Source organism: Bos javanicus, chromosome 3 (assembly GCF_032452875.1).
Source record: "Bos javanicus breed banteng chromosome 3, ARS-OSU_banteng_1.0, whole genome shotgun sequence".
NCBI lineage: Eukaryota > Metazoa > Chordata > Mammalia > Artiodactyla > Bovidae > Bos > Bos javanicus.
In genome coordinates, this window is record NC_083870.1 from 48,079,988 (window position 1) to 48,103,434 (window position 23,447).

The following is a 23,447-nucleotide window of genomic DNA, read 5'->3' on the forward strand; positions in this document are numbered from 1 at the left end:
AAGCCAGGATTTTGCTCTAAGCAGCAGATTCAAAGTTAATGTGCTAAGGATACTGCTTCTTTGTAATTCATTCAATAATACAATACTTTATTGAATAAAGAGAGCCATTTAGTCTTTACATATTGAGCAATTGTTCATCTGCAAAAATGTCAGAATGCCAAAAAAGCAAAGGAGCAAGCTACAAAGGATTCCAGTTTCTTAGATAAGACGTTAAAGCAATATATAACATCATTCAGAAATGTATGTATACAATGGCAAAGTCATACTGTTCCCAATTCAATAGTGAAAGCTAAGTCTGGAAGGCTATTGAGTTCCTATGTAGAGGAGTTCAGTATGACTGTTTAAAAGTAGACTCAGGTCAAGTATTAGCTGTGATATTTTATTTCAAGCTATTGTCTAAGATTAAAATAGCATTAGGAAGAAAATATATCTATTTCAATCATGTTGATAGTCTAAATAAGTGAAATAGTTAACACCTGTGGTAATTACAGGTGCATTCAAGAACATGATTTAGCGTTGTATCTTTTGTCTGCCGTAAATTATCCTGTGAGTCAAAGACAGTGTGGAACTATGCTCAAGATTTCCAGTCCTGAGTGAATCTAAGGCCCAAAGTGGACCAGGGCCTTGAATTTTGAGCCTTTGCTAGTGCATGATCAAAGCTCCATCACTATATATTCTAGCCTATCCATGCCATAAGCCTATTGCAGTATGCTGGGGTCCAAGCCAGGATGGGAGGATGCCCTATCAACACTCAATTTATAAATATCACCATGAGCAATCCACCTCTTCCTCCCCTATGCCTGCCTTGTGCTCAGTAGCTAAGTCCTGTTGGACTCTTTGTGACCCCTTAGACTGTAGCCCATCAGGCTCCTCTGGCCATGGAATTCTCTAGGCAAGAATGCTGGAGTGGGTTACCATGCTCTACTCCAGGGGATCTTCCTGACCCAGGGAACAAAATGGTGTCTCTTATATCTGCCTGCATTGGCAGATGGCTTCTTTACCACTAACGTCACTTGGGAAGCCCTTATCTGATTTTTAAACCTCTGCTCACTGGAAAATCATAAGTAGTTCCTTCTTCCCAGATTTTGTTGGCAGGGAGACACTGCTGGGGAAAAACTGGAAATCTCCCATAAGATTCTAACAGACCTACTTGGTGTAGACTTTGTAAATGACCATAAGTATTGTTTTAAAAAAAAAGAAACAACAAACCCAAATGGAATCTCTTATGCTAAGCCCCATGTCAGTCAACCAAGACTTGATATCTAATCTAAGTGTAGTTAAAGCCTCTGCCAGGAATGTGAACTTTAATCAGTCAATCTGGATTTATGTGATCAGCACTGGTAAAGTAATCTGTATGATGGACCACCACCTCCCCTAATAAAATTAGAACCTTTAGAAACAAATAGGCAATATATTGACCTGATTATAGTTAATGAGGAAAGGTGATAGAAGAAAGTGAGATTAGGAGATTCACACAGAAATTAATGAAAGGATAACATTTTTTAATTTGCTTAGCTCACACAAAACTCTAGGTTTAGATCTTTCTCAACTTTTTCCCCAGGATCCCACCCTCTAATATTAGAATCAGGCTGTCTTTCAAAACATAGTCAACTTCTTAAATCCTAAGTTTGAGGATAAGGCCCACAGTGCTTAATTCTTAGCAGGGGTGTGTGGGTATCGGAGGAGGTGAGTATGGATCAGAGAGAGTAGAAACTGCTTAGGTTACCAGTAAAACATGTTGATACAGATGAGCCAGTTGCAACCTTGGAATGTCTCCTTATGCTAAGGGATGCAAGAGGTACTGCCCCAAGATTCAGCAACTTGACATTTACCTCTTCAATTTGGGGTTGGACTTTTTCTTCTGTATGAATTTTTACCAAGTGAAAAATGCCAAGGTGGTTATGAACTATCCCCTTGTGTTAGGCTGGGACATCCTAGGGTCTGTGGATTTAGAGGCTCTGTGATAAGGTCATATCAGCTAGACTTGGGTAGAACAAAGAAAAGAATATGAAAAGGAAGTTTTGGGAATTCAGGTAGTCTGGGAGAATATCAAGAACAATAAAAACATCTAATCTCCCTACTCTTTACTAAGTTATATTTCTTTGTAGACATAGTGCCAAGTACTTTATATACATTTGTTATATCATTCAGTTGTCACAAGCCTTAGGGAAGATTTCTTATCTCCATTTTATAGGCAAGGAAACAGTGGCACAGACTTCAAAGTCACATAAATAGCAAGTTCCAGAGCTGGGACTTGAACTCAGTTACCTCCAGTCAGTACCTTTAACCTCAACTTTTCCTTCAGCACTTGTCACCTCTAAGAGAGTGTCAAGACAAAATGGGGGTGGGTGGATGTTGCTAAGAAGTTCAGGCCATAAATGGAGGGAGCTGAAAGTGTCATTGACACTAGAACTAGTAGCAAGATTTATAATAATAAAGGAAAGAGAGCCAAATATAAAATGCATGTGGTGGAGAAAACACACTAATTCAGCAAAGCTTGAGGGAGGAACTAGCTCTCTTTTATGCAAAGACTTGTATGCCCACGGTGGGCTTTAAGAAGTTGCCACACTGATTTCCATTATGAAGCAATATTCAGTTACTCAAAATTGTTGATGAAAGTGTTGCTTCCAGAAAGACTCAAATCATAAAACAGTATCTCTAAGTTCCTCGGAAACTGATTTGCAAAAAATTTTCCCTAGATACCTATATGAAGGAGAATCTAATTTGTTCCCATTTGTGTTATGTAAATGTGCAGATTGTAAGAGTATTAGTACTTCTTTTTTTATTTCAAGCTCTTTGACTTAAACACTTAAGAAAAAATAAATGTATACCAGTTCCTTCTGTACCAGGTATTTTGTTCTTGCCATTAATGCTAGCAACTATCTATTTAGAGGAAATCTTGTAATATTACATGCCATTAAAGGATAAAGTTGCTGATTTTTCTGTTGTTGAGATGCTTAAATGTATGGAAGTCTAACAACTTTTTAATGTATTATTTATTTTAGCTTTACTTATTATGGCTTTTGGATATATTTTTCATCCTTCTATTTCATTAGCTTTTGAAATGAATTGCCATATTTCTTATTTCAATCATCCATCCAAGTCAAGTACTTTTCTGAGGTAGATTCAACAAGACCATAACTACTAACACCTGGAATTTTCAAACATTAAAAAAAATCTGTATCAGAAGCCATAGGTATTTCAAGATGAATTCTATCTTTTCTTCTCTGCCAACCTTTTGGCCTAAGGCCCTGGGGCTACGCATTGTTATGAAGAAGTTCAGGGGACAGGCAGCTACAAGTACCATGTGCAAAATGTGATTCATTCAGGGCATAAGGTAATATTTACTCCAGATATTAATGGTTGCAATCCACAAAACCAAAAGATTGCTCCACTTTATCTCTCCTCAGATATAACACACAAAAGTGACTGGCGAAACTAGCCACTTTCTAATAACAGCTTCCAGAGGTCACAGAGAGGTGAAATCGTCACTGTGACGGGGATACTGTGGGCGAGGCTGCTCTCAATGATACTTGTTTTTTCTTAGCGTTATGACGCAAAACTTCTCACCACCCACAACCCAGTTGAAAACTTCTCCAAAGAAACAAATTTTTCTGTAACTCTGATTAAACATACGAAAATAATACTGTACATTTCAGTAAAGTATTTGTCAGAGGTGACTGCTTTGGACCACAGTATACTGCCACTGCTTCCCTAGTGGCTCAGTGGTAAAGAATCTGCCTGCCAATACAGGAGATGCAGGTTTGATCCCTGGGTTGGCAAGATCCCCTGGAGAAGGACATGGCAACCTGCTTCAGTATTTTTGCCTGAGAAATCCCATGGACAGAGGACCCTGGCAGGGTACAAACCATGGCGTCAGAGTCTGACACAACTTAGTAACTAAACAACAAGAACAAAAATGCTACCAGTAGTCTAATTTAAATTTTATATGGTCCTTCAATTACTTACTCCATTACCTTGGGTATAGCTGAGACAACTACCTCTCTCTGCTTTCCTTCTAGAAATGCTCACAAGGATAAGAGGGAAAAAATGGCACTGCAGCCATGTCCAAGGAGTTCTAAAGCTGGTTTCCTAAATACAGTTGTGTGCAGGAAGCAGCCTGGTGAACCCTGACTGGAAGGAGACAGTCCAGGGAAAGAAACTGTGACAATGGCCCCCAGTTAAACCTCTTATTTGGGGTACTCTTACCTTTTGAGATGGATTGCGTCCTGTCTATGAAATGTGTATCTCCCAGGGCCTCTCACCTTCTGAGATGGCCCACACACTATCTACGGCATGTGTATCTCCCTGAGTAAGCCTGCTTTCTCACTTGGTTCTCAGGGAAGAGAGCCCTTGCTTGCATACTTGTATCCCTCACAAGTGTCCTAGGTTAATAAATCTATCCCTTACCTATCAAAAAAAAAAAAAAAAGTCTGTTTAGACTAGCCATGGGGTAGCATCACATAGCCAGCTTCATAGCATGGTAAAGCAATATGATTTACAGCAAACTCCTTTGTCTCCTGGAGAATGTATGAATGATACTTGAGTCACCATTTGCCCTTCACAATTAAACTAGAAAGAAGCAGGGTTGAAACCTGGGAAATCTATGGAATAAGTTTCAGGGCTCTCTAACTTTGAGGTAAAGAAGCCACAGTGGCTAATGTGATTAGATTCCAGAATCTAAATCCTATGCTAGGAAAGAATCTTTACAGACGCAAAGAAAACTTTCTTATGGGCCCTTAATTGTTCATGGGAAAATCCTGGGAATAGAGAAGCAAAGGATAGAGTATATAGGGTGTAGAAATCCCCAGGCCAAGTTCTGGAGGAGAGTTTGATATTCTCCTTCTCCACCTCTTCCTCCCAAATCACATATTGTATTGCTCTCTTTCCTGTTTTCTAATTTAAGTCTGCTCTGAAAAAGGAATTAGAATTCACTCATACCTAAAAGTAATATAACACGAGCAGTCTCTCTCATATACACATACACTGAGATATACAGCATAAATCTATAAGCTAAGGCAATAAAACTCTTATGGTAGAAGCTATGGTGATTAAAAAAAAAAAAAAAAAAACACCTTTATGGTAGAATCAGGTATTGAAAAGAAATAACAAAACTATCATGTATGTAGTGCTGAAGGCAGGGGAAAGAGGGAAGGGTACTTGAAATCACATTATATTACACTCTATCTTTAGAAAAGGTATTTGCAGAAACAGTTTATTTCAGCCTTGAATCTTCTTTCTTTACTTAGCAAGCATCTGTTTCTATGTCTTTTATTCCTGACCTATAAAATCTTGAGGATAGGGAAATGGATCTATCAAATCCCTGTATCCCCAATGATTAGGACAATGTTAGAACAAAATAGGCCATCCTAAAACTCTGTTGAAAAAAGTGTAAATGACTAAATTAAAGTTTCAAGCAGAGGTATGACTATCATCAGAAATAAAAAGAAGGAAAGTATTCTCAAGCCTACTGGATATTAAACAGTATCATCCTTCTGTATCTTCTTTGTCTATTTGATTTGCTTTGTTTTTACTGTAGGGTACCAAGGTCTTATCACTTAGCATTATGTAGATTGGCCACAATAAAAAGGAATAAGCCAAAAGGCATTGAAGGGAGTATCCATTGCAGATCAGAGATTAGACCAAGAATCACCAACTCAATAGACATGAGTTTGAGAAACCCTGGGAGATGGTGAAGGACAGGGGGGCTTGGTGTGCTGCAATGCATAGGGTTGCAAAGAGCTGGACAAGACTTAGTGGCTGAACAATAACAACAATACTTAGATCTCACTTGTTTCATTCACATGAGAATCGTCTCTAGTTTCCATATATCAGATAAAATATCACAATGCTCATTCATTCAGCAGGAGATCAAATTCTACATACGTATACTGTAGATATGTATATACCTAGAGACCCAATGTTTGTGCTCCCAGCATTCTTTGCACCACTGTGGTGAGCTGTCTATATAAAAATATTTCTAAAAAAAACAAAAAACTATAGTTCAACATGACATCAAATAGAAAAAAAGAAAATTAATTTAGAGGCAATTAAGAAAATAATGCTATTGACTCATATTTGAAGAACTTGTTTTGTCTGATTAAAATTGAATAAGGTACTGAAAATCAGGCACATAAGCCTGCTTGCTTCAGGCAACCCAATTGCCTGCCCTCTTTATTTCAATTTCTACTTCCTCTTTGCAAAGACAAGCTACTGGAAATTTCCACTTCTATTCCCTATGACTTGAAACACTTTGAAAGCTGTGAATTTTTGAAACTTCAGTGTAAATATTGTCATTCACAACAACAGAATTTACCTTTTGACAGTTTAATCACTGAGTAACACTGACATAAGAGCATGCGTTGGATACTGCACTTCATTTGTGTCTGAACTCATCATCATTTTGCTCTTTTGGAAAAGATTTTCAGCATCTATTCTAATGCAAATTGTGACTCTGGCTATTGAGGCAGATTCAACAGAGCTCTGGAGGTGAACCTTGACTAGCATTCAGCAGTTGGCTTTGCCATGGAAGGATATCAAGGGAGGGTCTAGCTTTCCTCTTTGGGAGCAGATGAGTTTTTCCCTGGAATACTGCCAGAGCAGGTTTTGCCTCTCTTCAGACCTGGGGTGAATAGAGAAAATATTGCAGCTACCAGACTTCTGGTTTCTTGAGTCAAGGAACAGATTCTACCCCCTAGAGATCCTTGGCAGTGTTTGAGCAAAGAAGCTTAAATAGAGCCAAAAACATCACTCATCTTTGTGTTAGGGAAAAATTAATCTTACTCTACAGGACAATGAGATTTGTTGCATCCAAGAATAAGCTCAGAGACATCTGAACTGTTTGAGTAGCATCCTCCCTATCTGTATACAGAGAGGCTTATAGATTTAATATCTGTACCAGAAGCTTTGTGAATATAGCATTTCCCTGCTCAGACCCGTAGGAGGGTGTTTTATAATTTCTATCATAACTATGTTCTGTGTTAGCCTAAGACTTAAGATTACTCCTCAGTCTCATTCCTACAGAAAATAGAGAAAACTGCAGATCCTCTCTCTAGCTATCCTTTACAGATTGGAGGAACCTGCAGAACTGTCGGTGGAAGCGGGGCCCAACATGAAGGAGTGATATTATCTCAGCTGACTCCAGAATTTCTTGATCATTAGTCTTAAATCTTCCATGAGATACAAGCCCAAAAATTATTTAAAAATTAAACTACGTTGATTTTATATAACTTTAGGTATATTATTATTTTAGTAAGACAGAATATGACAAGCACCATTACTAAAAAACGATGATGATGATAATGATAGCTAAAATTTGGTACCTCTCTAGGACGCTCTTGGACTGTACTATGTTCTGTCAATGAATTATCTCATTCAGTCTTACCAACAAGCCTATGGAGTAGTTTGTTTTATTGTCCTTCATTTATAGATAAAGAAACTGAGGCCTTGAGATGTTAACTGACTTGCCCACAGTCAACTAACCGGTAAATGGTAGAGTTGTGTTTCTAATTTAGAGCTAGAAACAATCTTGCGTTAGTTGCTCAGCCATGTCTGACTCTTTGGATTGTAGCCTGCCAGGCTTCTCTGTCGAGGGGATTTCCCAGGCAAGAATACTAGAGTGAGGAGCCATTCCATTTCTCAGGGGATCCTCCTGACCCAGGGATCGAACCTGGCTCTCCTGCATTGCAGGCAGATTCTTTACCATCTGAGCCACCAGGGAAGAGATCCTCAAACACAGCCTCAGTAAATTTGTTCTGTGAAGGACCATATCATAAGATGTCAGGCTTTGTGTTGTAACTTCTGTAACCGTAACCCTAACCCTAACCCTAAACCCTAACCCTAACCCTAGACAGCACTCTGCTGTCACAGTGTAAAAGGAGCCATGACAAATACACACACACACAAGTGGGAAGGACTGTCCTGCAATATGTCCAGAAGAGGTTGCGGTCTGGACCTGGCCCACAGGCTGTTTAGTTTGAGGATTCCTCATTTTGTCAACATCATCCATTTTATATTTGAAAAAACTGAGGCCCAAAGGGTAAGAGTATTTATACTGCTGCTTATTAGAAATAAGATGAAAGGTCTGGTGGGTCTTAGTCTTATAATCTTTCCATTATACCAAATTCAAGAGGTTTCACCAATTAATATGGTAATATCCTATTATAGGATATCCTATAATTAAATATTATAATATCTTATATTAAAACAAAGGCAACATTCACTTGAAAATGTTCAGTTTAATTCAGTTCAGTCACTCAGTAGTGTCTGACTCTTTGCAACCCCATGGACTGCAGCACGCTAGGCTTCCCTGTCCATCACCAACTCCCTGAGCTTACTCAAACTCATGTCCATCAAGTCAGTGATACCATCCAACCATCTCATCCTCTGTCATCCCCTTCTCCTCCCGCCTTCAATCTTTCTCAGCATCAGGGTCTTTTCTAGTGAGTCAGTTCTTCACATCAGGTGGCCAAAGTATCGGAGCTTCAGCTTCAGCATCAGTCCTTCCAATGAATATTCAGGACTGATTTCCTTTAGGATAGACTGGTTGAATCTCCTCGCAGTCCAAGGGACTCTCAAGACTTGAAACTGTGACAGTCCTTATAGGTCTTTTTGCTCAATAAAGGCTAATTTTGAACTGAGACTTATCTCCCTTACCTAGTTTGTATTGATGTGGTATGCACAACCTCAAGACCAAGCAGAAAAATCCAAAAGGCATCTCATTAAGTCAAATGAAGAATTAGGGTAGGCCAATGCTCAAATTGTGACAGACAAGATGATGAAGCTAGTTTAACAATCTCACTAACACATATGCAAAAATTCAATTGTGAGGAAAGCAAAACACAGGCCCTTAACTCAGCTCCTTATCCCGACAGCAGTTACCTAGAATTTTCTCCAAGCCTTCATGTAAACCTGTTAATATATTCCCTAATTGGGAAAAACATATTTCCCTCCCACTATCTCTATTGTCAAAATACATGGCTTCTGAAATTTCACTGGAAATGCAATTCATCACAAAGTTGAGTAATGACTGTTGCAAGGTATGACTCCCTAGAACAATTTTTCATTAAATTTAACTTAAAACATTTTAAAATAATAAAGTCACCAAGAAAAAAAAAAGATTAGATTATATCAAAGAGGCAATAAGTATTTGTTCTTTGACTGATGAAATAAGACCTTGCCAATAAGAAGAATATTAGCAGCTAATATTTATTGAGTCTTTATGGCAGACTGCATCCTAAGGATTTTACATTTAGTCCTCAGAACCACAAATGAAGACACAGAGGGTCAGAGAAATAAAGTAAAATGCCTGTCCGCAGTTGTACAAATTATAAATTGGCAAGACTGGAATCCAGGAGGCTGACCTGAGAGCCTGAGCGAGTGACACATCTTTAATACCTACACCCCCAGGTCAGGTTGCCAAGGTCCATGCCCTATGCACACTCCACCCATCTGGGTAAATGGGTGACTTTGAGCTGATCAAACTGTCTGAATCTTAGTTTCCTAAGACAAGCATATGAGATAAGTATAATTTAGGTGCTTCTTCATAGTACTGGGTTGGCCACAAAGTTCGTTCTGGTTTTTCTGTAAGCTGTTATGGAAAATCTTCAATGAACTTTGTGGCCAACCCAATATTTGTGTATACATAATCAAAGAAAGAGCTTAGCAATGCACCAACTTCAATTCCCTGGATTACTATTTTAAGTATCAATATTATTCATTTCTTTAAATAAAGAAACAAACCTTCCCCTATACCTTTAGGACCCAAGAGACTTGAATTTAAATTCTAACTCCATAACTGACCAGCTATGTTATTTCGTTAGTTAAATGTTCTGATGCTCAGCTCCTTCTTTAAAATGGGGATTGGAAATACTGATTTCATGGAGCTCACAAAAAGATACAAAGAGGTGATGCCTTCAGGGCTATTATCACAAGGCCACGGAAGGTGTCGGGAAGTCGTCCATCACCCTCAGCCTTGCTCCAGCCCTTCTGTCTCCTCTCTGTCTGGGAGAATCTCACAGCCTCCAAAGCTCTGTTCTGTTAGACCACAAGCACTGTCTTGGGCACAAACTTGAAACATCTAATGGCGTTCTCACCTCTCACCAAGCATAGAGTCTAGCAGGAGAGAAAAAGAAACAGCAATAATTGCATACAGTAGACAGAGGATGAAGGGAAGCATCTAACCTATGGGTTAGCTACGGGACCAACTGAATGTCTTAGAAATGCTCTGAAAATTAGTAAGAATTAGCAAGGCAAGAGAAATTTTGTAAGTGCCCCAGGCAGGAAGAAAGCATAAGAGAAAGTTCTGAGGCATTAAAAAAAAGTAGAACATTCCAGAAACAGATTCATTTTCAGTATGGTTGGAGCCTTAAGTTCTAGAAAGAAAGCCTAAGAGATAAGGTGACAGAAGGAGGACTTGGAAAAATCACCGATTCCCTGAAGGGATTTTCAGTGTGATGGGATAGGCTGATATCCTCAAAATGGCATTTTAGAAAGGTTATTCTAGGTGTATCTTCTTGGGTCCTACTCTATCTGTCAATGTTACAACCTCCTTCCAGATACCCGCAACTCCAAAAATGTGTGCCATTCACTTACTATATAGTGACATAGAGTTTATCATTTTAGTTATAAACATTATTCATATATTTTTGTGCTTTACCTCTATCTTTTGCAGAGCTCTACACACTGAGTACTCAAAATTGTTGAGCTGTCCCGTCACTCCCTGTTATAGTCCTTTTAGATCCTCCACAGTACAACTAACTCTGTGAGCAGAGTTGTTCATAGTTGAGTAATGAATAGTTTCAAACTAACTAGGGGTGAAATGGTGTTCTTCTTCACTTTTTCATTCAAACCTGCCCGCAATACACTGTTTCTGGTTGTTCTAAATATAAATCTAAAAGGGAAATGCAAGTAAATAGACAAAACAAGCTCATCCCCCCACACATCTTCACTGCCAGATAAGAAGAGCTTCCTATTCAATTCTTTGTCATCATTCTGCTCTAGAAATTCATAAACATTTGAAGTTTATTAGCATAGAAAGTAATCAGAAAAGGATATGTTTGCCAGCAAGAAATGAGGAGGCAGTTGGCAAGATTTTTAACAAAAACAAAGATCATAGTCTGCCCATGAATTTGGATGGAGGCAGTCCTCTTAGAGCACAGCAAGCACCTCTGACAGCTCAGGAAACAAAGTGGACAATTTCATCACATATTAGAGAGACACTGCCCAGGCAGCTAGGTGAAAGGGCTAGTCTGTTACCAATGAAGGGGTTAATTAAAACATTCCACAGAGATGATGACAGCAGTTGACATTTGCCTAGCTGCTTGAAACTCTATAGAAACAATGCTGAAGAAACGAATTTTGTCCTGTGTGAGAGCCATGAATTGCCCAATTCTAGTGCCCTAGTGACATTTCCTACAGCAGTTCAATGGAGTAAACAGAAGTGATGTTTTCGTAAGTCAGCTCTTCAGTGAGGTATAAAATTCTTATTTTCCTTCAAATAGTCCTCTGATTTAATAGGTAACTTGAATTTCTCTTCAATGACTCACCAGTTCAGTTCAGTTACTCGGTCATGTTCAACTCTATGTGACCCCATGAACCGCAGCAGGCCAGGCCTCCCTGTCCATCACCAACTCCTGGAGTTCACTCAAACTCATGTCCATCGAGTCGGTGATGCCATCCAGCCATCTCACCCTCTGTCGTTTCCTTCTCCTCCTGCCCCCAATTTCTCCCAGCATCAGAGTCTTTTCCAATGAGTCAACTCTTCGCATGAGGTGGCCAAAGTATTGGAGTTTCAGCTTTAGCATCAGTCCTTCCAATGAACACCCAGGGCTGATCTCCTTTAGAATGGACTGGTTGGATCTCCTTGCAGTCCAAGGGACTCTCAAGAGTCTTCTCCAACACCACAGTTCAAAAGCATCAATTCTGCGGTGCTCAGCTTTCTTCACAGTCCAACTCTCACATCCATACATGACCACTGGAAAAACCATAGCCTTGACTAGATGGACCTTTGTTGGCAAAGTAATGTCTCTGCTTTTCAATATGCTATCTAGGTTGGTCATAAATTTCCTTCCAAGGAGTAAGTGTCTTTTAATTTCATGGCTGCAATCACCATCTACAGTGATTTTGGAACCCCAAAAATAAAGTCTGACACAGTTTCCACTGTTTCCCTATCTATTTCCCATGAAGTGATGGGACCAGATGCCATGATCTTCGTTTTCTGAATGTTGAGCTTTAAGCCAGCTTTTTCACTCTCCACTTTCACTTTCATCAAGAGGCTTTTGAGTTCCTCTTTCTTTCTGCCATAAGGGTGATGTCATTTGCATATCTGAGGTTATTGATATTTCTCCCGGCAATCTTGATTCCAGTGTGTGCTTCTTCCAGCCCAGTGTTTTGGCTCAGACGGTAAAGCAACTGTCTATGATGCGGGAAACCCGGGTTCCATCCCTGGGTTGGGAAGATCCCTTGGAGAAGGAAATGGCAATCCACTCCAGTACTATTGCCTGGAAAATCCCATGGACAGAGGAGCCTGGTAGGCTACAGTCCATGGGTTTGCAAAGAGTCGGACACAACTGAGCGACTTCACGTTCACTCTGCATATAAATTAAATAAGCAGGGTGATAATATACAGCATTGACACACTCCTTTTCCTATGACTCATAGCAGTACTTAAAATAGGTCACTCTTAGCATCAGCTGGAGACAGGAGTGTTAGCTCTGAGGCCTGAAAATATGACACACCAGCTACAGATGGTGAGAACACTAGTCAAGTAAGAAACTCCTTCCGGTTTTGTGTAAAGAAAGAAAAACTCATTAGCTGCCTCAACTAACATCTCTGTAGGTAAGGAAATGGGTACAGTAAGACGAACGAGTTCAGTTCCTAGAGTGCATTCATAAGTCCAATTTGTTTGTACGTCCATCAGGGTTAGCCTAGGTACCAACTAATACAATTGGCCGATAATAGGTTTATAATACTTTTCACACAATATATAAAAAACAAACACAAAAAGTAAACACTTTAATCTTACAGTACAGTACCTTGAAAAGTACAGTAGTACGGTAGAACAGACAGCTGAGACTTCTCAGCGGTACCAACTACATCACTGTTGCGTTTATGCTTGTTTCTGGACATCCTGGGCTTGAGATAAAGATACTTTACTGTTGTATTGTATACAGTACTGTTCAATAAAGTACACAAAAGCACAACCACTTGTAGCAGATGCATGCTCTTGATAAACTACAACAGACAGGTAAACTAATTTACATAATTGGACATGTTAACTCAGGTGCACAACTTTTAAAGTTTGCAACTTAAAAGTTTGTACTTTCAAGTAAAGTGACTTACTTCATTCTTTTGGAAAAGAGGGCCAAAAATATCTTATGAAGATTTTTAACAATGAATCTCCTTCAAAAAGCATATTCCTAGGAGTGATCAACAATGAGTGAGAAACTGTTTGATCATAAATCTAAACTGTCATTAAAATCTTATTAGGAAAAAAAAAAAAAACTTATTAGTCTCAAAGCAATTGGCCTTGGAGTGGGAAACCCTGCTGGGAAGTCTGCTAGTGAGTCAGCTTGGATGTCTTGAAGCCCAGGAACAACTTCTGGGAGAGAAGAACTAACTATGTTGATAATCTTCATGGATTTAGAGTAACCAGAATATGGGGTTCCATTTTCAGTAACTTAGTAAATGAGAGTGAGAGAGTGAGAGGAAGCTTTGCTGGTGCAGATAAGGCTGTAGCCCTCAAGCGTAATTTTCAGTACAAACTGTACACCCAGGCAATGTTTCCATTTAATGGAGGTGGGTTTAAAAGATGGTAACATCATCATTGATACTGATAAGTATTATAGTCATAGAAGCAATCACCCACTGGTTATCTGTAATGATCCAAGCTTTATATTCCTTATAATATTCTATTCTCACAAGAACCCTTAGTTTAAATGATATCCCCTTCATTGATAGCCACAAAGGCCAAGACACATCAACTCTTCTTTCTGACAAATTTCTTTCTAAAAGCATACACACTGAAAATGGAAAGGAAATTTAACAGAAGTGGTGGACACCTAAAGAGCGTCATGCAACACAGAGAAGGGTCTCAGTGACATCTTTTGAGGATTGATTGGTTTTATTTAGACACCCAGCGAGGTGGACCTTCTTGCCAAATGGATACAAGTTCTCTCAAGTCCAAGAAATTAGACACCACTGTTTTTTAATGTCTTGCTCACAGTTCAAGGCAGATGTAAAGTGAGAATCTATTTGTCTTACTGGGATTTTGGCTAGAACATAAATCCTATTCACTTCTCTTCAAAACTTTGAGGTCTGGATATCATTAAACTTCTGAGTGAGCTAAATCTATCAAATACTCTCTATTTGAAGTTGTCCTACTCTAAACCCCAACAGTTTCTTTACAAATTGTATCTAGCCTTCAATGTCTAATTTCCTGCCATTTCCTCCTCTCTGTCCATTGATTTTCCTTTTTTTCTATTTGCAATCCCATGGCACGTATTATCTCTATCTTCTCTGTCCAGTCACATATGGCTATGGGGCACTTGAAATGTGGTTGCACTGAACAGAGATGTTCTGTGAGCATAAACCATACACTGGATTTTGAAGACAAAGTGAAAAATGAATGTAAAATCAATCAATAATATATATTAATATATCAATAATTTTGACTACATCTTAAAGTGATAATTGTTTTATACATTAGGTGTGTTAGTCACTCAGTCATGTCCTACTCTTTGTGATTCCATGGACTGTAGCCTGCCAGGCTCCTCTGTCCATGGAATTTTCCAAGTGAAAATAGTGGAGTCGGTTGCCATTTCCTTCTCCAGGTGATCTTCCCAACACAGGGATTAAATCAAAAGAGTACCTTGGATTAAATTAAAATAATAATAAGATTAATTTCAACTATTTCTTTTTACTTTTTTCATATGACCACTAGAAAAGTTAGTCACATATGTGGCTTACATTTCTAGTTCAAATTATACTTCTATTGGACAATGCTGATCTATACCTTTCGAACTCAGAATGTGGTCCACAGTCCAGTATCATTTCACCTGGGAGTTTGTTATAAATGCAGAGTCTCAGAATCCCTAACTAACTAGTGGTTTATACCACTAATTTTGACATCTTCAGCATAACTATATACATATTACACCTCAAAAAGATGCATTTTTGGAGTAAAGACAATAATTTATATTTCTTATATAATTCTCATATTCCCTATAAGACAAGTAGACACCTAAGGACATTGAATAAATTACTTGACAATTTAAAAATTATTCTTTATGAAGTCAGCTATTTCTACCATTTTCCACATCAATTCTTACATGTGTTAGATTTTAATCTGTGTTCAAAAATATTTACAAGATGGTGACTCAGATCTTCAAATGGAAATAATTGAAAAATATAATGGCTTAATTATAGTGTTCAGTTTGTTTACATATTCCATAGCTCTACCCTGAAATAAACTTTGAAGAAGTAGAGGATTTACTAAAATCTACAAGCCACAACTGACTTCTCTATACTGGAAGTGTCATGGAGAATAAAGTTATTATATATTCTTCCTTTCTTCAAGTTTCCCTCTGAGGCTCCCTTTAATGTAGATTAAAACCTGGAGTAATTGTAAACACAACTTCAGTTGTTCATGTGCCTGGTGTATATGATCATAAAATAAGTTGATAACAATGAATTTTTTAAAAAAGGATGGAAGAGAGGAAGCTAGAGATGGGGCTCCTTCACAAGGGGATCTTCCCAACCCAGGAATCAAACCTGGGTCTCCTTCATTGCAGGCAAATTCTTTACCATTTGAGCCACCAGGGAAGCCCCGATATGCAGTACAATTCTCTACAACGTCTATGTTTACTTTGCGGCCATAAAGTTCTGTGCTAAAATCATTGACACTTGCATGAGATAGAAGATGTAAGTCCTATTTAAGAGGATTAAAAATAACATATCTATAGTATTGCCAGTGAAAAATATTCTTCAGAATGGTGACCTTCAGACTTCGTCCACAATTAATCATCAAGAAAGAAAGTCACCTATTGTATGTTTTAAATAGTGGTGAAAACTGACTCATTTCAAATTAAATTGGCTGGAATACCCTTGTTCTCTGAGCATTCTATTTTTGAGGCTTTTCATCAAAAGGTCTCCCAAGTTGGGTTCCAGATCCTTCCAGAGATAATGTAGTCCAGAATTTTATATTTAAAGTTTCCATTAGTATCGTTCTGAAGTGAGACCTTGCAGCGAACCTCAAAACTACTTTTGGTCTATGGTTATCATTGTTGTTCAATCTCCAAACAACTAAATTTTTCATTAGCCTATAATGTGTCCCCATAACTCCTATATTAGTTACTGTAATTTCCCTACTATGTCAGGATAATGTAACAGAGATACCCAAATTGTTTGCTGAGTGGAGATGAAAATGGTTCAAAAATATTTTACTACCTCACAGTTTCCACTGGAACTGTGAGGACAAGCATTCTAACTTTTTGAAACTTTCCCAGAGATACATAAAGGTAAAGACACTTTCTTTTGGTGTAATGCTTCCTCATTCCCTCATCATGCAAGAAAAAGAAAGTGAGGAGGTAGGCAGAGGGAGAATTTGGTAATCCTCTTTATGGGGACCCATATATTCCTTCTGTGGGCTACAGCCATAAAAGTATTTCTCTATAAATATTTCTAAATGGATATCAGTTCAGTTCCATTCAGTCCACTCAGTCGTGTCTGACTCTTTGCAACCCCAAGAACCGCAGCACTCCAGGCCTCCCTGTCCATCACCAACTGCTGGAGTCCACTCAAACCCATGTCCATTGAGTCAGTGATGCCATCCAATCATCTCATCCTCTGTCATCCCCTTCTCCTCCTGCCCTCAATCTTTCCCAGCATCAGGGCCTTGTCAAATGAGTCTGTTCTTCTCATCAGGTGGCAAAAGTATTGGAGTTTTGGCTTCAACATCAGTCCTTCCAAAGAACACCCAAAACTGATTTCCTTTAGAATGGACTGGTTGGATCTCCTTGCTCAAGAGTCTTCTCCAGCACCATAGTTCAAAAGCATCAATTCTTCGGCACTCAGCTTTCTTTTTAGTCCAACTCTCATATCCATACATGACCACTGGAAAAACCATAGCCTTGATTAGATGGACCTTTGTTGACAAAGTAGTGTCTCTGCTTTTTAAATATGCTGTCTAGGCTGGTCATAACTTTCCTTCCAAGGAGTAAGTGTCTTTTAATTTCATGGCTGCCATCACCATCTGCAGTGATTTTGGAGCCCCCAAAAATAAAGTCTGATACTGTTTCCACTGTTTTCTCATCTATTTCCCATGAAGTGATGGGACTGGATGCCGTGATCTCAGTTTTCTGAATGTTGAGCTTTAAGCCAACTTTTTCACTCTCCTCTTTCACTTTCATCAAGAGGCTCTTTTGTTCCTCTTCACTTTCTGCCATAAGGGTGATGTCATCTGCATATCTGAGGTTATTGATATTTCTCCCGGCAATCTTGATTCCAGTGTGTGCTTCTTCCAGCCCTGCATTTCTCATGATGTACTCTGCATATAAGTTAAATAAGCAGGGTGACAATATACAGCCTTGACGTACTCCTTTTCCTATTTGGAACCAGTCTGTTGTTCCAAGTCCAGTTCTAACTGTTGCTTCTTGACCTGCATATAGGTTTCTCAAGAGGCACGTCAGGTGGTCTGATATTCCCATCTCTTGAAGAATTTTCCACAGTTTATGGTGAGCCACACAGTCAAAGGCTTTGGCATAGTCAATAAAGCAGAAATAGATGTTTTTCTGGAACTCTCTTCCTTTTTCGATGATCCAGTGGATGTTGGCAATTTGATCTCTGGTTCCTCTGCCTTTTCTAAAACAAACTTGAACATCTGGAAGTTCACGGTTCACATATTGCTGACGCCTGGCTTGGAGAATTTTAAGCATTACTTTACTAGCGTGCGAGATGAGTGCAATTGTGCGGTAGTTTGAGCATTCTTTGGCATTGTCTTTCTTTGGGATTAGAATGAAAACTGATCTTTTCCAGTCCTGTGGCCACTGCTGAGTTTTCCAAATTTGTGGCATATTGAGTGCAGCACTTTCCCAGCATCATCTTTCAGGATTTGAAATAGCTTCACTGGAATTCCATCACTTCTGCTAGCTTTGTTCATAGTGATGCTTCCTAAGCCTACTTGGCTTCACATTCCAGGATGTCTGGATCTAGGTCAGTGACCACACCATAGTGGTTATCTGCCATAGTAATTTCTAAAACAATAATTATTCCTCTTCTCAATACAAGTGCAAAATACTGTCTGTAATAAATATTCAGCAAATTGGGAGATAAATATAGAATGAAAATAATTATATGAAAAAAAAAAAAAAGACGGACATGGAGTTTGACTCTGATCCATAGAGTATGTGGCTCCCATTCTTACACTGAGGAAAAATTGGTAGATTCTGGAGTTTGCAGTGACATGTTCACTTAGCAATCAGGTACTGTCCCAGACACTTTTTGGATTTGAAATAGCTAAATGGATATAAGTTCTCGCAAATCCTTGGTGCTAAAAATATCATTTATACATGTATGTATTCATATTTGGCAGAGTAAGATGAGCAAAACTAGTGTATATACTCATTTACCAAAGGAATGAAAGGCAAAGAACCTCATCTCTAATGACCCAGCTGTACGCTAACCATGGTGGAGCCTTAAAAGTTCCCTAAAACAAGAGGAAATGTGGACAAAAACCAGCTGACTCCATCTTAGATGAGTGAACACCAGATCAGAGTGAAGACATTATTAGCTACCTTCTACCCAAGTGAAGAGGAACTACAAAGCCTCGTGATGAAAGTGAAAGAGGAGAGTGAAAAAGTTGGCTTAAAGCTCAACATTCAGAAAACGAAGATCATGGCGTCTGGTCCCATCACTTCATGGGAAATAGTTGGGGAAACAGTGGAAATAGTATCAGACTTTATTTTTCTGGGCTCCAAAATCACTGCAGATGGTGACTGCAGCCATGAAATTAAAAGACACTTACTCCTTGGAAGGAAAGTTATGACCAACCTAGATAGCATATTCAAAAGCAGAGACATTACTTTGCCAACAATGTCCATCTAGTCAAGGCTATGGTTTTTCCAGTGGTCATGTATGGATGTGAGAGTTGGACTGTGAAGAAAGCTAAGCACCAAAGAATTGATGCTTTTGAACTGTGGTGTTGGAGAAGACTCTTGAGAGTCCCTTGGACTGCAAGGAGATCCAACCAGTCCATTCTAAAGGAGATCAGCCCTGGGTGTTCTTTGGAAGGACTGATGCTAAAGCTGAAACTCCAGTACTTTGCCACCTCATGCAAAGAGTTGACTCATTGGAAAAGACTCTGATCCTGGGAGGGATTGGGGGCAGGAGGAAAAGAGGACGCAGAGGATGAGATGGCTGGATGGAATCACTGACTCAATGGACATGAGTTTTGTGAACTCCGGGAGGTGGTGATGAACAGCATGCAGGCCTGGTGTGCTGTGATTCATGGGGTTGCAAAGAGTCGGACATGACTGAGTGACTGAACTGAACTGACTGACCCAGGGCACAAACACACAAAAATAGTAGAAAGCAAAATAACCAGTGGGTCAAGTTTAGACTATCCAGTACCCCAAAGTCAATTTCTCCCTTATAACTGACTCCAATTTTATTTTCATATTCCCCATTTAGAACTTCTCAACAAAATAAAGGTTGATAATAAGAAGTGTTTAGGACATTACCTTAAATAGAGGAAAATGGAATTAGATATATTTTGGTTAGAGGAGCAATAAAAGACAAATGTGTTGAAGTAGGTAGAGAAATCACACAAGACGGTCAGGACCCTGAGTTATAAGGCATGGAAAGGCATGAGGGAAAAGTAAGGTTTAGTCTAGTCTTGTGCTTCCTTCAATGTTCTTAGCACATCAGTGCCAACAATTTGGGGTATGTTCTGCAGCTTATAAATACCAATTTATAAGCCTGTTACTGGCCATCCTGGTAGTAACCGAGACAGGTGAAGAGTTGTGGGCTAACATTTTCTGTTTTAATGTTGACTATAATTCTGGTCTTTAGTAATTATTACCTTTTTACCGCTTAAAAGGTAATTTTTAAGGGGCTTGTTTTTAGCAGCACTATGCATAATTTATTGCTCATGGCATGTCAGTTGGAAGAAAGTTAAAACTTTAAATACTAACAAAATAAAAGGCATTTTATTACATAGAGAAAATTAACAAAAATAAGCAAATACATTTTACAAGGTGAGTCTTTCCTTTGGTGTTGTATGTTTGTAAACCACTCTCAATAGCTTAGGAAAGTTTTACAAGACCATTCCTCCTGCACAATTTCTATTTCTGAGCTTTATAATAGTAAGTAATCTACAAGCTTTAGTTTACTACCCTCCTAACACCTTTCAAATATGTAAGCCTATGAAGTCACAGCTCAGCATGCAGATTGCTTTTCCTACTTTTGATCTATCAAAGGCAATTATGTAGTTAAAGATTATTTGCTCAGTCCAAACCTTAGCTAAATAATCAGCATTTCCATGGCCCATTTCAGTCAGAACATGTAAGAAGAAAAATATCCCAAGGACAAATTTTCTCTTGTATCTAGTATTATGGATACTAACACAAAAATAGTTTAAATATCATTTTTTTGGATGATAGCCTTCAAAATACAGAGTATGCTGGCCTCTCTACTTGGATTCTCTAAGGAAGGTCACTGGGAAGTCCAATTAGTAATCAGAATGTATTCTCTGAGCATTCCTTTCACATTCTTACTCTAACTAGAATCTGGCTCTTCCCTGGGGGTCACTGAAGCTCTCTCAAATGGGGACAACGCTTTTCTCATACAGCTCTTGTGCTACTGGGTTGTACATGGGTAAATGATCTCTATGCTCTTCTTTGCAGCTCTCAGACCATCCTCCCTTCCCTTTTCTCATAAAGGAAAAAAAAAAAAAAAGCTTTGAATCTCAGCAGACTGTGTCACTCTACTGTTCATTATTGCTGTCATTCTATGGCAATCCTTGTCCCCACTCACAGCCTGGTCATTTGTTCTCATTTTAATTACTGGCTCACACTCATACTGGTACTTAGACTGACTTTCTTTTTGGTAAGTATGTAAATGATCCCGTAACAATTTGATCTCTCAATGATTTAGGGTTTTTCCTCCATCAGTCTTTGTATTTTCCCCTAACTTACTACTTTCTCTTAACGGTAGCACTCTAATCTATCTATCTAATAAAATCTATCTCTAATCTCAGTCTCATGTCCCTTAGTCTACTATCTCCAATCTTTCCAGTTCATTCCTTTTACACCCCCATCTTAACAAATTTTTGGCCCTGTCAGTATCTCTAATGGTGATGAAACTACAACTTTTCAATAAATTTCAACACTTTATGCCTTCACTTCCCTCCTTATCCACTTTAAACTCCCTCATCCACCACTCCATTGTAAATTACATGGACACGTCTGCTTCAAACACTTGTTGCTTTGATAGGCTCCTGTTTAAAATCAACTCTCCTCTTACCTCACCCCTGTATTCATGCAGTTGAATGGGCTACAGCAAAAGATACATGGCTGCAGTCACCGTCTGTAGTGATTTTGGAGCCAAAGAAAATAAAATCTGTCACTACTTCCACTGTTTCCCAACTATTTGCCATGAAGTGATGGGACTGGATGCCAGAATCTTAGTTGGTTAATGCTGAGCTTCAGGTCAGGTTTTCCTTCTCCTCTTTCGCACTCCTCAAGAGGCTCTCTAGTTCTTCACTTTCTGTCATTAGAGTGGTATCATCTGCATATCTGAGGTTGTTGGTATTTCTCCCAACAATCTTGATTCCAGATTGTGATTTATCCATCCTGGCATTTCTCATGACATACTCTGAATAGAAGTTGAATAAGCAGGGTAACAATTTTGTTGTGCTGCTACTGCTGCTAAGTCGCTTCAGTCATGTCCGACTCTGCGCGACCCCATAGACAGCAGCCCACCAGGCTCCCCTGTCCCTGGGATTCGCCAGGCAAGAACACTGGAATGGGTTGCCATTTCCTTCTCCAGTGCATGGAAGTGAAAAGTGAAAGTGAAGTTACTCAGTCGTGTCCAACTCAGCGACCCCAGGGACTGCAGCCTACCAGGCTCCTCTGTCCATGGGATTTTCCAGGCAAGAGCACTGGAGTGGGTCGCCATTGCCTTCTCTGACAATATTGTTGTACTTCTTTTCAAATTTGGAACCACTCAGCTGTTCCATGTCTGGTTCTAACTGTTGCTCCTTAAACTGCATACAGGTTTCTCAGGAGTCAGGAAAGGTGGTCTGGTACTCCCATCTCTTTAAGAATTTTCCAGTTTGTTGTGATCCACACAGTTAAAGGCATTAGCACAGTCGAAGCAGATTTTTTTTTTTTTTAATTCTCCTCCTTTTTCCATGATCCAATGAATGCTGGCAATTTGATCTATGGTTCCTCTGCCTCTCTGAAACCTAGCTTGTACATCTGGAAGTTTTCAGTTCACATACTGTTGAAGCCTTGCTTGAAGGATTTTGAGCATTACTTTGCTAGCAAGTGAAATGAGTGCAATAGTATGGTAGTTTCAACATTCTTTGGCACTAATCTTCCTTGGGATTGAAATGAAAACTGACCTTTTCCAGTCCTGCGGCCACTGCTGCGTTTTCCAAATTTGCTGATGTATTGGATGTAGCACTTTAACAGCATCATGTTAGGATTTTGAATAGCTCAGCTGGAATTCCATCACCTCCACTTGCTTTGTTTGTAGTAATGCTTCCTAAAGCCCACTTGACTTCATATTCCAGGATGTCTGGCTCTGGGTGAGTGACTATACCACTGTGGTATCCAGGTCATTAAGACCTTTTTTGTATGGTTCTTTTGCGTATTCTTGCCACCTCTTCTTAATCTCTTTTGGTTCTGTTAGGTCCTTACCATTTCTGTCTTTTATCATGCACATCCTTGCATGAAATGTTCCCTTGATATGTCCAATTTTCTTGAAGAGATCTCTAGTCTTTCCCATTTTATTGTTTTCCTCTGTTTCTCTGCATTGTTCACTTAAGAAGGCTTTATTATCTCTCCTTGCTTCTGCATTCAATGGAATGGAACTCTGCATTCAATCGGATATATCTTTCTCTTTCTCCCTTGCCTTTCACTATGCTTCATTTCTCAGCTATTCGTAAAGCCTCCTCAGACAATCAGTTTGCCTTCTTACATTTCTTTTTCTTTGGGGTAGTTTTGGTCACTGCATCCTGTACAATGTTATGAACTTCCATTTATAGTTCTTCAGGCACTCTGTCTACCAGATATAATCCCTTGAATCTATTCATCAGCTCCACTGTATAATCATAAGAGATTTGATTTAAGTCATACCTGAATAGCCTAGTGGTTTTCCCTACTTTCTTCAATTTAAGCCTGAATTTTGCAATAAGAAGCTCATGATCTGAGCCACACTCAGCTCCC

General features: G+C 39.0%; 1 pseudogene; it reads left to right on the forward strand.

Annotated features, from left to right (window-relative positions):
- LOC133244247 (craniofacial development protein 2-like) overlaps positions 1 to 23,447 on the forward strand; it is a 175,334-nt pseudogene that overhangs the window by 151,229 nt on the left and 658 nt on the right.